This window comes from Mesocricetus auratus, unplaced genomic scaffold (assembly GCF_017639785.1).
Source record: "Mesocricetus auratus isolate SY011 unplaced genomic scaffold, BCM_Maur_2.0 Super-Scaffold_100003, whole genome shotgun sequence".
In the NCBI taxonomy this organism is placed as follows: Eukaryota; Metazoa; Chordata; class Mammalia; order Rodentia; family Cricetidae; genus Mesocricetus; species Mesocricetus auratus.
This window is the reverse complement of record NW_024429188.1, coordinates 49,935,138-49,949,525: the sequence shown is the minus strand read 5'-3', so window position 1 is coordinate 49,949,525 and position 14,388 is coordinate 49,935,138. Positions and strand designations below refer to the sequence as shown.

At 41.6% G+C, this 14,388-nt stretch overlaps 1 long non-coding RNA gene across 1 annotated transcript; it reads left to right on the top strand.

The window, feature by feature from the left end:
• Positions 1 to 4,006: 4,006 nt before the first annotated feature.
• Positions 4,007 to 7,907, top strand: LOC110339366. Its single transcript, XR_002381492.2, has 4 exons — positions 4,007 to 4,095; positions 6,352 to 6,435; positions 6,576 to 6,716; positions 7,695 to 7,907. It is a non-coding gene; the product is annotated as an uncharacterized LOC110339366 (long non-coding RNA).
• Positions 7,908 to 14,388: the final 6,481 nt, after the last annotated feature.

Below are 14,388 nucleotides of genomic sequence, written 5' to 3'. Positions count from 1 at the left end.
ATAAGGCTCGTTCTTTGTTCTGGTCTTTTGGCTGTGCTGGCGGGATCAAATTTGAAAGTCTTGTGCACGCTAGTAAAGCACTCTGCCACGGAGCTACAGCTCCACCTTGTGGTTGTTTGAGAATAAGAGTCTTTATGTACCCTGGGCAGGCACTTGAGCATTCTCAGTCCCGGTTACTGAAAACTACAGGCATTGATAACCACTTCTGCTTGTGCACAGCTGCATTTGTCCCTCTTCCTGGGCATTGGATAAAGAAAAAAACTCGTTTATTTAGCAAAACCTTTGACCTCAGATTCAATCTGTTCTGTTTTTAATTTCCAGGCTGGCCTTGAGTTTAGGATCAAGCCTTTACTTCCCAAGTGTTGGCATAACGGGTGTCTCCCACCATGCCCTGCACTCTCTCAGATTGTAAATGTGCATACTTCATTTTGCTGTAGTGGTATGCATTGTATAAAGACCTTAGGTACTCATTTGTACTGCAGCAGGAGGTGCCTAGTACTTAGATCCTTAACACAGTAAATGTGCACAGTTTAATTGTCTTGTACATATTATGTCCACAGTTGTGCCTTTTAGATCAGAACTCCCATATGTGTATCAAAGCAAAGAGACTCACTAGCACTGTAGTCTCTTTCTTGAAGGATTCCAATATCATCAGTGGTCCTTCATTTAATGGAACTATGTGCTGTTCACTTAAAGCCACTTTCTTAACCTGCTAATGTACATAATGGCAACTTCAGCAGGATCAGTTTTACCCTCACTTTGAAGTACAGCAATTGTGTTGACCTATAAGGTTCCATTTTGTGGCTTGCTAATAATGTCTGATTGTCTTTGTCCTTTTCTGTTCACTACAGAAGGAAATCACTCCTCACCCTTGTGCCTTTCCCTTTCACCAGGGAATGTATGTTGCCAAAGACCCTTATGTCTGAACGAGCAAAGTGTAAAGCCACAATTAATGGGCCATAAACTGCACATGACGCATTCCATTTGAATTAAGGTCTTACTCTCAGACCCTTCTGCAGTACAGCAAGGGTCACTAATCTCTTGACTGTTCATCTTCCTGGACACTGGATAAGGATACCTTTTCCTTTCCACACCCTTTGATTTCTAGGAGTGTACATTACTTTAAGGTCTTGATATGTGTATGAAAGGTGTGGATTTAATTAACCATATGATGTCCCTTGAACATTAATGTACATAATAGGGACATGATTCATTCATTTTAATAAAAATATTTGGACAGTTAATGTGCAGTTCTCCACAACCTTACTACTACTGTGTCTCTTTTGCACTACTGCAAGGGATACTACTGTTTTCCCCAAGGTCCCGCAAGTGGACCATTATTAATTTATACAGTGGAAAATGTCCTTTGCCTTTGTCAGTAGACAGCCATACTCCTTCACCTGTCCTTTGCAGTATGGCAGGGTACCCTGATCAACCAAGGCTGCTTTCTTTTGGACTGTTAGTATGTACTATATGTTATATGCATGCATATGCATTTCCTCCTGCTCTGTGCACTAGAAAAGGGTCCCACTCACTTCCTTAATTACCTTCACCAGGAAGTGGAGGAGTTCGAATGCACAGTGTCTAAACACTTCTTGTATCTGAAAGCCTGTACTCTCTTTCTCTGCTTTCTGGCAGAAAGAGGCTTTTTAAAAATTCTGTACCCTTCATTTGGGCTTCAATGTGCGTTAACAGAGTTGTCCATCCTTAGCTTTGGAATAGGATTTCACATCCTTGTACTCCTTTGACATCAGAGGCATGTTAACTATTTTGAGCACTTCTCTTGTGAATATTAATATGTACGCTTACACATATGGACCCGTGTAGCAGAAAAGGTTCCTAAGCTTCTACCTTTTGACTGGGGCTGCTGGGGACTGCTAACTGTTTACAACCTCAGCATCTGGATGACGACTGTGCAGCAACGCCAGTGGTAGAGTACCGGCTATTACTTGGACATCTCTACTCTCTTTGCATACCATCAGAGATACCAACCAACTAAACGCCTGAATTGTTAGTGTGTATATTTTTTAATTACCAATGCCTAGAATCCTATGTTCTCATACTGCCCGCATTACTGCAGGGGCTGCTGATCCATCTAATATGTCTGGGACCATTAAAAAGGAGCACAGTGACTATGACCAATGGCTTATTTTGGGACTATTAATAGGCACAATGGCAGATCTTGATGGTTTATTTTGTACTCTGACATATCCTCTAGTTTTCTGTTGGCATAGTAAGGTAAAATGCTGCAATGTCTATGCTTTGTAACCCAACAATGACCCATATTTCCAATCCCTTTTGCATCGATCCAGTACATAAACCCTAAATAGCCACGATCTCATAGTCTTCCCTTTGCCCAGGCCCTAGCTTGTCCATGGACCACTCTTATGGACTACTAATTCTCACAATCCAGTTGTTGAAGATTTTGCACCCTTTCCCCAGTGCCATCACTCTCCCTTCTGCTTCTCTGTTGAGTAATATTGAGTGGGCAAGACCCTTCTCTTGGCTTAGAGTCGACAATCCCAGAGGCCATCAGTTTCCCCACTTCATGTGACTACAATATTTCAGTTGCACTCTCTTTGGTCCTACCCATTGAGTAGAAATACCTCTACTGCATTATTCTGTCATTACCCAATAAACACCCTGTGGGTCATCAATGAACACAGTACCCATGGATTTGTCCCAGCTTTCAGCCCATTTGCCCAAGAGGCTCCCCCTACTACTTGGATATATTTATACATGTTAAATATCAAAAGCAGGCCAAAACCAGGTGGATGAACCTTCGCCCTTTAGTTTGCATTTCTTAATTACTCCGATTCCAACTGCTGGCACATTCTAGGGCCAGGGTCATTCCTGCCCGCCTTTATTAATGCCTTATTGTGCAAAAAATATTTCAGGCTCAGGGAGCTGGATTGCCACCTTTTGTATGGGGCTTTCCTTTCACAGTATCAACTGAAAATTGTCTCCCAGAGAAGAAAGGATGCTGAGCTAGCACTTTCTTTACATTCTTCCTCCAGGAACCAGCTGCCTGCTTAAGAAACCCAAACTCGTTTCTCTTTTTTATATTGCTACTGCACAGTGCCAACTGCCAGAAAAGTTGTTGATGGTTTATTCCTTAAGAAAGATATTTGGATCGCAAGGTGGAATTGATTATGTGATGATTAGCTTTTTTGAGGTAAAAATAGTTATTTATATTATATCTGATCACCCAGCAGTGTCTCTCATTTTACTGAGGGTGGTGAGTCTGTGGCTAAATCCCTATATGTGTTGCTATTCCAGTACCTTCAAAGCAGTTCTAGAATGGAATGCTTAAGACCAGTATGCTTGATCTGTACTGCCAGTTTAAAAATAAAATCAGCCTTTGTATGGCCTTTAGTGTCGTTATCTTTTAAGAAAATGGCCAAACTTTCTAATCTTTAAATTTGGTCTGACCTATTGAATACCAGCTCCTACTTATTTTCAAAAAGTGGCTGTGAAAGTATTAAATGAGAAAACATGCCAAGTTGCCATCACATTTGGTTAATTCACTATATCCGACATTAAGTGCTGGCAATAATTTCAAGTAGCTTGAAACCACCCTAAAGTGGGAACTTTAAAATTAATGAAGCCTGTTTCCCCACTTTTAAAACATATCTGCCAAGAGTTAATCATTCCTTTGAGAGAACACTTCGAAGAGAGATCTGCTTAGTAACAAAATACCTGTCTCTAGCAGGAAGGGTGTTTTGCTGCCGCCGAATATTTAAGCTTCTTGGTTTTGTTCTTTACTGTGTGTGAGAGAGTGTGTATTTGTGTGCTTGTGCATTCACATAATGACCAGAGGGCAACGGGATCTGGTTCTTCTATCTTCTGGGTCCTGGAGATCAACCTCGGATCGTCAGGTTGGGCAGCAAGTGCCTTTACCCTCTGAGCCATCTTGCCAGTTTGCTGAGTATTTAATGTGACATTGCTGATGAAAATAGTTATCACAACAGCAATTCTTGAAAGTTACTGAGAAAATGATACTATTTTTCTGAGAAGGACATCAAGAAATCTACCCCGTTCAGGTTGCACTTTAGCTCTTCAGACAGGTCCAGAAGACTGGCCGTTCAGAATACAGTAAGTACTACTTTGTAGCTATTAAACAATCCTTCCTATTTGATTTTCTTCCTCTTATGTGCCACCTACTGAAGTCAGACAGAGTGACAAGTTGGAAGCTCTTCATATGTATGCCAATGAAACTGTAGAGTTAATATTGTGTGCCCAGGCCTGTGCCACGGTACACTGAAATGAGAAGGGATGATACCTTATGTAATTTCTCCCCTGAGAGGGTTGTGTTGTTGAAGACTTGATGCGATTTAAACACACTTGAAATCGTTTTAGGAAATGATGGTCAAGTATTGTCTCGTGAATTATAAATATTTTAGGAAGTCTACTGGGGTTGGAAGATCATGATTTCTTCTTAAAGAAGAAAGTGCACTTCCTGGTCGCCCTTGATCCAGATTACTAGTGCCATCTGGGTAGTCCAGTTGGTTGATTTGAATGCCAACTGTTTATCTTTCCATGCCTGTAAGAGGTACATATTAAGAGTAAAGGACCCAGCCATTATACTTGGCTATATGCCAAAGATGGCAAGGGCTGGTGACTAAATGCCAGAAGCTTGAGCTTGGGAACTAAGTTTAGGAACGGGGAGTACAAATGTGATCATTTGGCTCTTCTAGCCATTTTTACTGAATTTTACCAAAAGGGCAATGGAGAAGAATAAGTTTTACCAGCAAACCTTGCTGTATTCTACTTCATGCTGTAGTTTGTGTCCTCCTTTCCACTTTCCTTTTAAAAATTCATTTCTGAGACAGGGTTTCTCTGTGTAGTTTTGGTTGCCCAAACTACTGGAACTCACTCAGTAGACCAGGCTGGCTTCAAACTCAAGAGATCCTTCTGCCTCTGCCTCGCGAGCCTGCCTTGCGAACCTGCAGAGCCTTGCGAGCCTCCTTTGAAGCACTTCTAGGGAGTTCTGCCTGCAGCCCTGCCTAGGGAGCGCTTGGGTTAAAGGCAAGTGCCACCACTCCCAGCCCCTCCCCACGTTTTTCAATTAAAAAAAAACTAAACACTTATTCTTGGCATACAACAAAGCCCAGCTGAAAAAAATCCTTGCCCATAACACTTCACTTTTTGTAATTGTTTTCTTTTGCCCCCAGGCATGTAAATGATCTCTAGTACTCTGTAAATTTTCCTCACAGCTTCTAAATGCTTCACATAGTTTGGCTGATTTGGGGACAATACAGTGTTATTGAATCCCTAGGGAAACAAAGACCATGCCATTGCTTTTCAATGGAGAGTGTTAAGAACACTAGCTGCTCTTCCAGAGGTCCTGAGTTCAGCAAGTGCATGATTGCTCACAACCATCTGTAGTGAGATCTTGTGCCCTCTAGTGGTCAGCAGAGATAAATGCAGACAGAACACTGAATGCATAATAAATCTTTAAAAGAGGTGCCACCCCACAAAACTAAGGATCTTGAGGCCATATTTTGTAGAGTAGAAAGAGTCCCATAAAACGTGTCCTGATCTAGCTCTCATGGTAGGCAATCATGGAATGGAAAGTCAGCCAGCCATCACCATCTTCAGGCGGCCTGGACTACATTAAGAGTGAATGAACTTCCTCCCATGCTGTCCAATGGCTTATCCCAGACCTTTCAGGAATTTGTAAACAAAGAACCCAGTAGAACAAGTAGACCAGAAGATGCCTATGAAGTAGTGCTTTTTGCTAGCTGATTGTGCAAAACCCTGTGGCAGAAGCAGACCAGGCCTCTGCACGTTCACTGCCCTATAATCTAACCACTACCCAGCCTGCACCCTGCCCTCCCAGTCTAGTGAGCCTATTCTGCCTGTCCCTTGTCCTTATCTGTGTAGTTAGTCATCAGGGAACTTCAAAAGTTTAAACAAAACAGGGAATGAGAAAGCCCATTAAAAAAAAGGAAAATAAACGAAAGGTCTTTGAAATGTAGACATTTTTTAATATCAAAGACTTTACTTTTTTTTCCTTTTCACAACTCGGGGCTGGAGAGATAGCTCTAAGAGCACTGACTGCTCTTCCAGGGGTCCTGAGTTCAATTCCCAGCAACCACATGGTGGCTCACAACCATCTATAATTCAATCTGGTGCCCTCTTCTGGCATGCAGGCAGAACACTGCATGTGATAAATAAATCTTTAAAAAAAAACAACTCATAAAAACTGAGGAATCCACAACTCCCAACCCCAAGTTCTTACCATCCCAATTCATGAAACACTGGTCTGTGCATATAAGCATTGTATTGCTACTAATCAAATTATCTTTTGGTATCAGGGTATAACTATCATTGGAATTGTTTTTCTAGGGATGAATTTGGAGTTGGTTTTGTGCTCCGACTGAAGAACAATGGCCAGATTTTAGAGGGATGAATGCTAGCCAGCATCCAAAGGTGAGTACTGAGTTGGAGTTGATAACTTGGTTGATTGAGATAATATCTACTTTTACGTGTCTAATGTGTTGTTTTCTTTTAACAGCTGGGGTTTTCTCAAAAGTTTTTGTAGTCTAATGGAAGCCTTGTCTTTCTTTCAGGGACCAAACACAGCACGAGACTCAAGGATTCCAAGCAGCTGACTCAGGCTTCATTCAAATTCAGCTCATTTCCTTCTGGAGCCTCCGGACATGCTCTAGCCAACCTCAGCAAATAACTTGGAGGGACATATGGAGAAACAGGTACTTTGGAGATGTGCCTATTCTTTGAGTTTCTGTCTTTTTTTTTTTTTTTTTTTTTTTTTTTGGTTTTACGAGACAGGGTTTCTCCGTATTGTTTTGGAGGCTGTCGGTCCAGCCCGGCCTTGAACTCACAGAGATCCAACTGCCTCTGCCTCCCGAGTGCTGGGATTAAAGGCATGCAACACCAACGCCCGGCTCCTTTTGTAGTTTTGATATAGCTGTTATCATAAATGACATTTTGTAGGCCTGTCACAATTCTGGTTTCTCTGAATAGTCTTGAAGTCTGGAGGTGCAATGCTACAGCAGTTGCTAGAGACATACCATAAGGGTTGAGCAAGACACAGTTCTATTCATTTTGGCGTTGATTAATGTGAACTGCTCAGTTTCTCTTTCTCTCTCTCTTTTGAGAGAGGGTTTCTCTGTATTGTGTTTTGGAGGCTGTCCTGGAACTCGCCTGCCTCTGCCTCCTGATTGCTGGGATTAAAGGCGTGTGCCACCAATGACCGGCTTAAAATAACACTTCTCAAAGCAGTCAGGGGCAACATGATGGAGGATTCTTACAGAACACAGGGGATCTGGATGAAGATTTTCTAAGTGGCTTCATAGCCTACTTGGTTGAGAAAGCGTGGCTTCTCCTTGCACTGGTTTCAACTCTAATTTGCTTAACCTCTTTACTCTCAGTGTATTTGATGATGAATGTACAAGAGCTTAAACAATCTATACTAAAGTTTTACTCATGGGTACACAATAGAGAATAAAGGCAGAAAGGAGCTCACCCGGGGCAAATCTTATGTCCCTATGTCCATAGCCATAACTATAAAGATCTACAAATCTGTAAGGGTCTACCTTCCAAGCCATACCACCACTACCAAAAAGCCTATAGGATTAACACAACTGTTGGATACTACATACATACTAAAGCAAATTTCCCAATGTACTTCATTTCAATAATTTGTTTTTCTTTTACCTCTTTTCCAGATCTTCCCCAAGAAGTTTGGGCTTGTTGCTTTCCAGTGCTGGTGACCTATTCCCTTTGACGATCCCTAGGTGGAGATGGGGCATGAGGATCCTCCAGGGGAATAGCTCGACACCACTGGACAATAGCCCTATCCCTGGAGATTTTAGTGAGACACTTTGCTGAACCCAGCAAGGAAGATAGAGTCAAATATAGCTACCCTACATCACAATAGGTAAGTTTTCTGGGACAGTGTAATGAGTAGTTTTAATTTTGATCTCGTTTTCCATTGTAGTCAGCCTTTTACTTGAATTATGTTTTGAGTTTATTTTTTTAATGTATGAGTGTTCTGTTTGCATGTACACCTTCATACCAGAAGAGGGCAGCAGATATCATGACAGATTGATGTGAGCCACCATGTGGTTGCTGGGAATTGTGTATTCAGCGTGCTCTGTCAGTCTGTACGCCTGCACACCAGAAGAGGTCACCAGATCCCATTATAGATGGTTGGGAGCCACCGTGTGGTTGCTGGGAATTGAACCCTAACCCTGAGTGTGAAAAATAATTTTAATTTTGATCTTGTTTTCCACTGTAGTCAGCCTTTTACTTGAGTTATGTTTTGAGTTTATTTTTTTAATGTATGAGTGTTCTGCTTGCATGTACACTTTCATGCCAGAAGAGGGCACCACATCTCGACAGATGGATGTGAGCCACCATGTGGTTGCTGGGAATTGAACTCGGGACCTCTGGAAGAACAGCCAGTGCTCTTAACCAACGAGTCATCTTTCCAGCCCCACACTTGAGTTATATTTATCATTTTCCTGTGTCATTTTTTGATAAGAACTGCTTCCTGACTAACAGGGAAGCGTCTTGGCTGTAAGACTGGAGGTGGGTGTGTAGGGTAGACCTGCATGATGTAGTAGGTAATTGTAACTAAACTAACTGTGCAAATGGTTCTTCTAGGAGAAAAGCTGCCTCAGTAGTGGCACTGACTTCATGAGCAAGCTGTTCTGTCTTATCTGGTTCTCAAAAGTCCCTGGAAGCTCTGGAGGAGAACCTTACCAACTGTTTGAACACTTCAAGATTAATTGCGCTGCCCATGGGATAGACTATCCAGTGAGTATCTCCTCTTTTTCTGCTAACATAAATGTTGACGAATGCCTCTAACTACTAATGTAAACCTGGTTGAAAAGAACCAGGACCCTCTAGTACTTTTCTGACATTCATATAGCTTCTTTTGTTCTCTGTAGCTCTATCTACTAGGTCATCATCCTTCCCCAAAGCAGAAAGCTGGGTCTTCTGCAGGGTCATGAAAGGAAGCCAGCTTTATGAGCCAAGGACCAACATGCCTGCATCTTAAAATAACAGCAGAATGAAGTAAGTTACCAGCTTTGCAGTCCTCTGAGGATTGGCATAAGATGGTGCTGGGTGGAGTCTGGTGGTCTAATGTGATGCTGTGAAGTAGGGACAAATCCGGGATGGAAGATGAGCAGGCTTCCACATTATCAACTGGGTTCACATCAGCGACTCAAACTCTAGTCTGCTCACCAGTTGCATTAGATGTCTTTTTGGCTTGGTACTCTGCCATTCTTAGAGGCTTAAATATAGGAAAGCCTTAAGGAGTTTGTTTTCTGCTGAAAGGATTTTTTTTTTTTTGCTCCATCTGTGAGAATTTTTTTAAAAAAATTTTTATTTATTATGTATACAGCCTTTCTGCCTGCATGCCAGCAGAGGGCACCAGATCTCATTCAAGGTGGTTGTGAGCCACCATGTGGTTGCCGGGAATTGAACTCAGGACCTCTGGAAGAATAGTTAGTGTTCTTAACCACTGAGCCATCTCTCCAGCCCCCATCTGTGAGAATTTAACAGTTAAGATTTTGTGTAAAACCCTGAAGTAGCCATTATAATTGTGAAGGATGTAAAAACCAAGCCCATTTTCTTAAAATGATGGGGAAAGTAAGGCTAACAATTAAAATATACAGTCACATGTGACATTTGGCGCTTATGGAAATTAGTAAGTCCATTTAACAGAATATTAAGAGGTGGTCATCCTGTGTTTAAATTTTCTACTCCTTAGTTGTATGACCTTTGCCAGTGTAAGACTTGTTGTCTGTTTGTGAAGGTCAAGCGAAATCATGAATGGAAAGTACTTAGTGCCTGGCAAGTAAAATGTATACCCTGAAGTTACGTAATAAGGCCAATTGGCACAATGTTAAGTGAGTACAAACATTCTGTAGTGAGCAGAGTTGACATGCTTGTTTGTGTCTATGTTAAAGAATCCCTAAGCTAAAAAAGTATGCATAAGCAGAAGACTGTCTACCTTGGTATAGTAGGGATTGTGATATACTTTTATAAGGAGTAGTATAGGTAGTACTGGTATGCGAATCGTTACTGTACTAATGGCACTTTTTTCTCCCCCTTCCCCATCTCATGTTTCTTTTCTTACCCTCTTATTGTTGAACTTTGCTTACTTCTTTCGATTGTAAGTGTATTATGTTGTATGTCTATTTCTTCATTGTTCTATGCATCTATTTCTTCTTTGCTTTGCGTGTCTAATTCTTCTTCATTCTATTTCTTCCTAGCTTTGCATGTCTAATTCTTTGATGTATCTATTTCTTCCTTGCTTTGTGTGTCTTTCTTCCTTGCCATGTATGCCTTTCTTTCTTGCCATGTATGTCTTTCTTCCTTAACATTTATGCCTTTCTTCCTTACGTGCGTGTCTTTCTTCCTTACGTGCGTGTCTTTCTTCCTTACCGTGCGTGTCTTTCTTCCTTACCGTGCGTGTCTTTCTTCCTTATGTGCGTGTCTTTCTTCCTTACGTGTGTGTCTTTCTTCCTTACCGTGTGTGTCTTTCTTCCTTACGTGCGTGTCTTTCTTCCTTACGTGCGTGTCTTTCTTCCTTACCGTGTGTGTCTTTCTTCCTTACGTGCGTGTCTTTCTTCCTTACCGTGCGTGTCTTTCTTCCTTACCGTGTGTGTCTTTCTTCCTTACGTGCGTGTCTTTCTTCCTTACCGTGCGTGTCTTTCTTCCTTACCGTGTGTGTCTTTCTTCCTTACGTGCGTGTCTTTCTTCCTTACCGTGCGTGTCTTTCTTCCTTACGTGCGTGTCTTTCTTCCTTACCGTGTGTGTCTTTCTTCCTTACGTGTGTGTCTTTCTTCCTTACGTGTGTGTCTTTCTTCCTTACGTGCGTGTCTTTCTTCCTTACCGTGCGTGTCTTTCTTCCTTACCGTGCGTGTCTTTCTTCCTTACCGTGCATGTCTTTCTTCCTTACCGTGTGTGTCTTTCTTCCTTACCGTGTGTGTCTTTCTTCCTTAACGTGTGTGTCTTTCTTCCTTAACGTGTGTGTCTTTCTTCCTTACCGTGCATGTCTTCCTTACCGTGTGTGTCTTTCTTCCTTGCTTTGATGTCTATGTCTCCGTTGTGTGTCTTTCCCTCCTCTACAGTGTATCTTTTGTCTTGTTTTCTGCTCTGGTGCCTGTGTGATCTATGCCTTGTCTTGGTTAGATGTGGTTGCTATTTCTATTAGCTCTTCTTTCACGTTTTCTGCCTCTCCTGCCCCCTTCTGGTCACACATGGTATTCACCCCTCTCCTTTCCTTGTACTCAGGTCACTTGTTTTTTCTGTGTGATGTTTGTCAGCCCTTTGACTCACCATTTCACATTTTTCTTTCTGCTGTTTATATTCTTAGCACATGATTCTCTTTACTGCGTCTCCTTTTTCCCTTTGTGGCTGTGTCTCTTTGCTATTTGTGATTTCTGGTCCCAGCATTATTCCATTGCTTTGTGCTTACTTGTATTTTCTTTTCAACTCCCTCCTTTCTACTCACTCTGAGCATTTCAGTCTCTTTACGAGTCTGTGTCTACCTCCCTTACTCTAATCTTCTCTTTGCATGACAGAGGGTCTTTTTAGCCCCCTCCCAACAGTTACAGAATGTCACCAGTGGAGCTGCTCCTCATGCCAGACTGCCCAGCGAAATAATCTGACAGCAGGATTAAAGTAGAACTGAACACATGAAAAGACCCAAAATGGAAGACAGATGTTTCGTGACTTGAGACTTAAGGACCAAGATACACAGAAGGCCTGTCTGAGCTGGCTGGATGGACAGAATGCTGACGACCCATAAGAGGGGCTGCTTCTACAGAACTCATGCGAAGTCTAAGAACTTGAGACCTGCGTCATAAGACACAAAACTTAAGCTAAGTCCAAGCCCAAGACCTAGAGATTCAAGTCTATATGGACATAAAGGCTAGAAATTGGAGGCCTACGGCCTAAACCTCTGGAGGACTAGAACCCCAAGATCAGGGGCAATCTGAAGATGAGTGCGATCCTCCTCACTTTCCTACTGTTGAACCTCCTTCTCTTGGGACATTTTCAGCGCTCCCTTCTATTTCTTAGATTTCCATTTAAGCCAGCTTGCTCGAGATGTACTTTTCATTGTTGTCATTTACTTACTTAAAGGACCGAGCTTTTGGAATGACAGTATTGTACAGGGGTCAATCTTTAGTCTGTTGTAAACTTGATTTAGCCATTTGTTAAATTTTTGATGTTTTAAAGCTTCCATTTCTCTTCACATCTGCTCCACTTGAGAGAAAGAACAAAATCCAGCCAGTGGTATCTAGTCTGATTTGTGATATTCCCCTAGAAGCAAGCATCCATACAGATACTGTACTTCCATCCTCCCTATCTCAGAAGCCCTAGGCTGTAAGACTGTTAGGGGAGAACAGTATCAGGCTATCTAGAGAAAATATGAAGACCTGCTCCAGACCAATGAGAAGAATTAGACAAGCAATATGCAAATATGCCGACCTTCTGAGAAGGACCAGCCAGCATCACCTTCCTTCTTTGGGCTTAGGTGAGCAGGGTATGGCTTGCTAATAATGGTAGCAGTGATTAGGTTTGGGACAGACTGAGGTCTGAAGTCCCTGTTCGTTGTGGTGGCCAAGTAATTTGGTGCAGTTCACTGAATCTACTCCTGGGTTTAACACCCACCTTTAGGATTAATGATGAGAGAATTTGTGACTATTTAACAGGCTTCGTGTTTCTCTTGTCCCCCTTTCCCCCTTTAAGAGGGAACTTGACTTAAATGATGGATACAGCACAGGAGAAAAAAAGTAACATGCTCATAGCACATGCATAATTAACATTTGAAAATGTGATTTGAGTTTTTCCTGTAAGGAGTCAGACTGTAAATTCTCAAGGCTTTGTGGGCTGTTGGTCTCGGTCGCATATTCTCTTAAAAGAAAAACAAAACAAAACAAAAAGCAACCTTTTCAGAAGGTAAGAATTCCTACTGGCCGGTTGCCTGGACCTGACCAAGCCCTCATATAAATGCCAGGGAACGTGTCTGAATACCAGTACTTTACTTTCCTATGACTATCTTTGTGCTGAGCACTAAGGGTGTGATGCTTAATTGGGGTCACTTCCAGGTAACATGAAGATGTTACCAGGTACATAAAAATGAATAAATAAACTTTGTAAACCATAAAGCACACTAAAACTTCCAAGTCAGTGTTGAACCAATGCCTATTACTGAGTACATGCATTCTACTGGTCTGTGTGCTGTGGGTACAAAGATTGCTGTAGGAATAACTAGTAAAAACATGCTTTGTAAAAAATATAAACATAATATGGCTTGAGTGAAGCATGATCTATATACTTAATGTGTTTCTATTGCTTTGGTGATTTTCAGTAAAATACATTATACCAGATAGCAGAAATGAAAACTCATGGAAACTGACTACCCTATTGTGACCACCTTATAATTTGCAAAATACCATGCTCAGCACCAGGGATAAGAAAGGGGGACATTTTTAAAAAGAACACAGTAAAGTGCTTTGTAAACTAAAGCACTATACAGCTGTCAATAGCTCTATGTGCATGATGAATGAATACTAACTACCTCCTATGTGTTAGGTTTGGTGTTAGGTACATGAAATACAAGATAAATTATCTTGAGTAACTTTGCCATAAATTAAGACTGTTTACATTCTACACTATTTATTTACAAGGAATGAGATAATGCTTAGTTGAATCAGTCAAGACTTTAGTGATGAGGGCAAGCTAACACAAGAACATTTGCCCAGGTAATAGAGGAGAATGTTATGGCTGTGTATACTTTCTTAGCCATAAAGTACTACAGAAGTGTAAGACATTGCATATTTTCTACAGAAATAAAACTGCCTGTAAAATAGGCATGGTCTCTACAAAATTCTCATTGTATTCTTGGCCTACAATGAGAAGAATAGTATAAATAGTTAACAAGCTGGGTGTGGTAGCATATGCTCTGAGTTCAGGCAGCTGAAGCAGCAAGACCACTTGAGCCTAGACATTTGAGGCTAGCCCTGGAACGTAGGGCGTTTAAATGCCTGCTGAATGAATCTACCAATATTGATCATCTATGTATGGCACCATCTTTCTTATGGGCACTGGAGAGATATACAGACTACATTTCAGTGAGCCCAAACCTGATAGTAATGTGCATGTTGGCATTTTGTGAACTTTGGGGTACCACATAAATGTAACAGTTCATTTTCCTGTTTGGTGCCAGGCTTTTAAAATTCTGCCCCATTTGTTATGCCGTGCAAATAAAGCATATACGTGATTGTTGAACACTATGAATATATGAGGCATTCAGCGTCGGATGAGTGCACGACTGAGTGGCAACCATTTATTACAAAACAGTGTCCTTGCTAGGCGCTGAGATGCAAAGACAAAGCA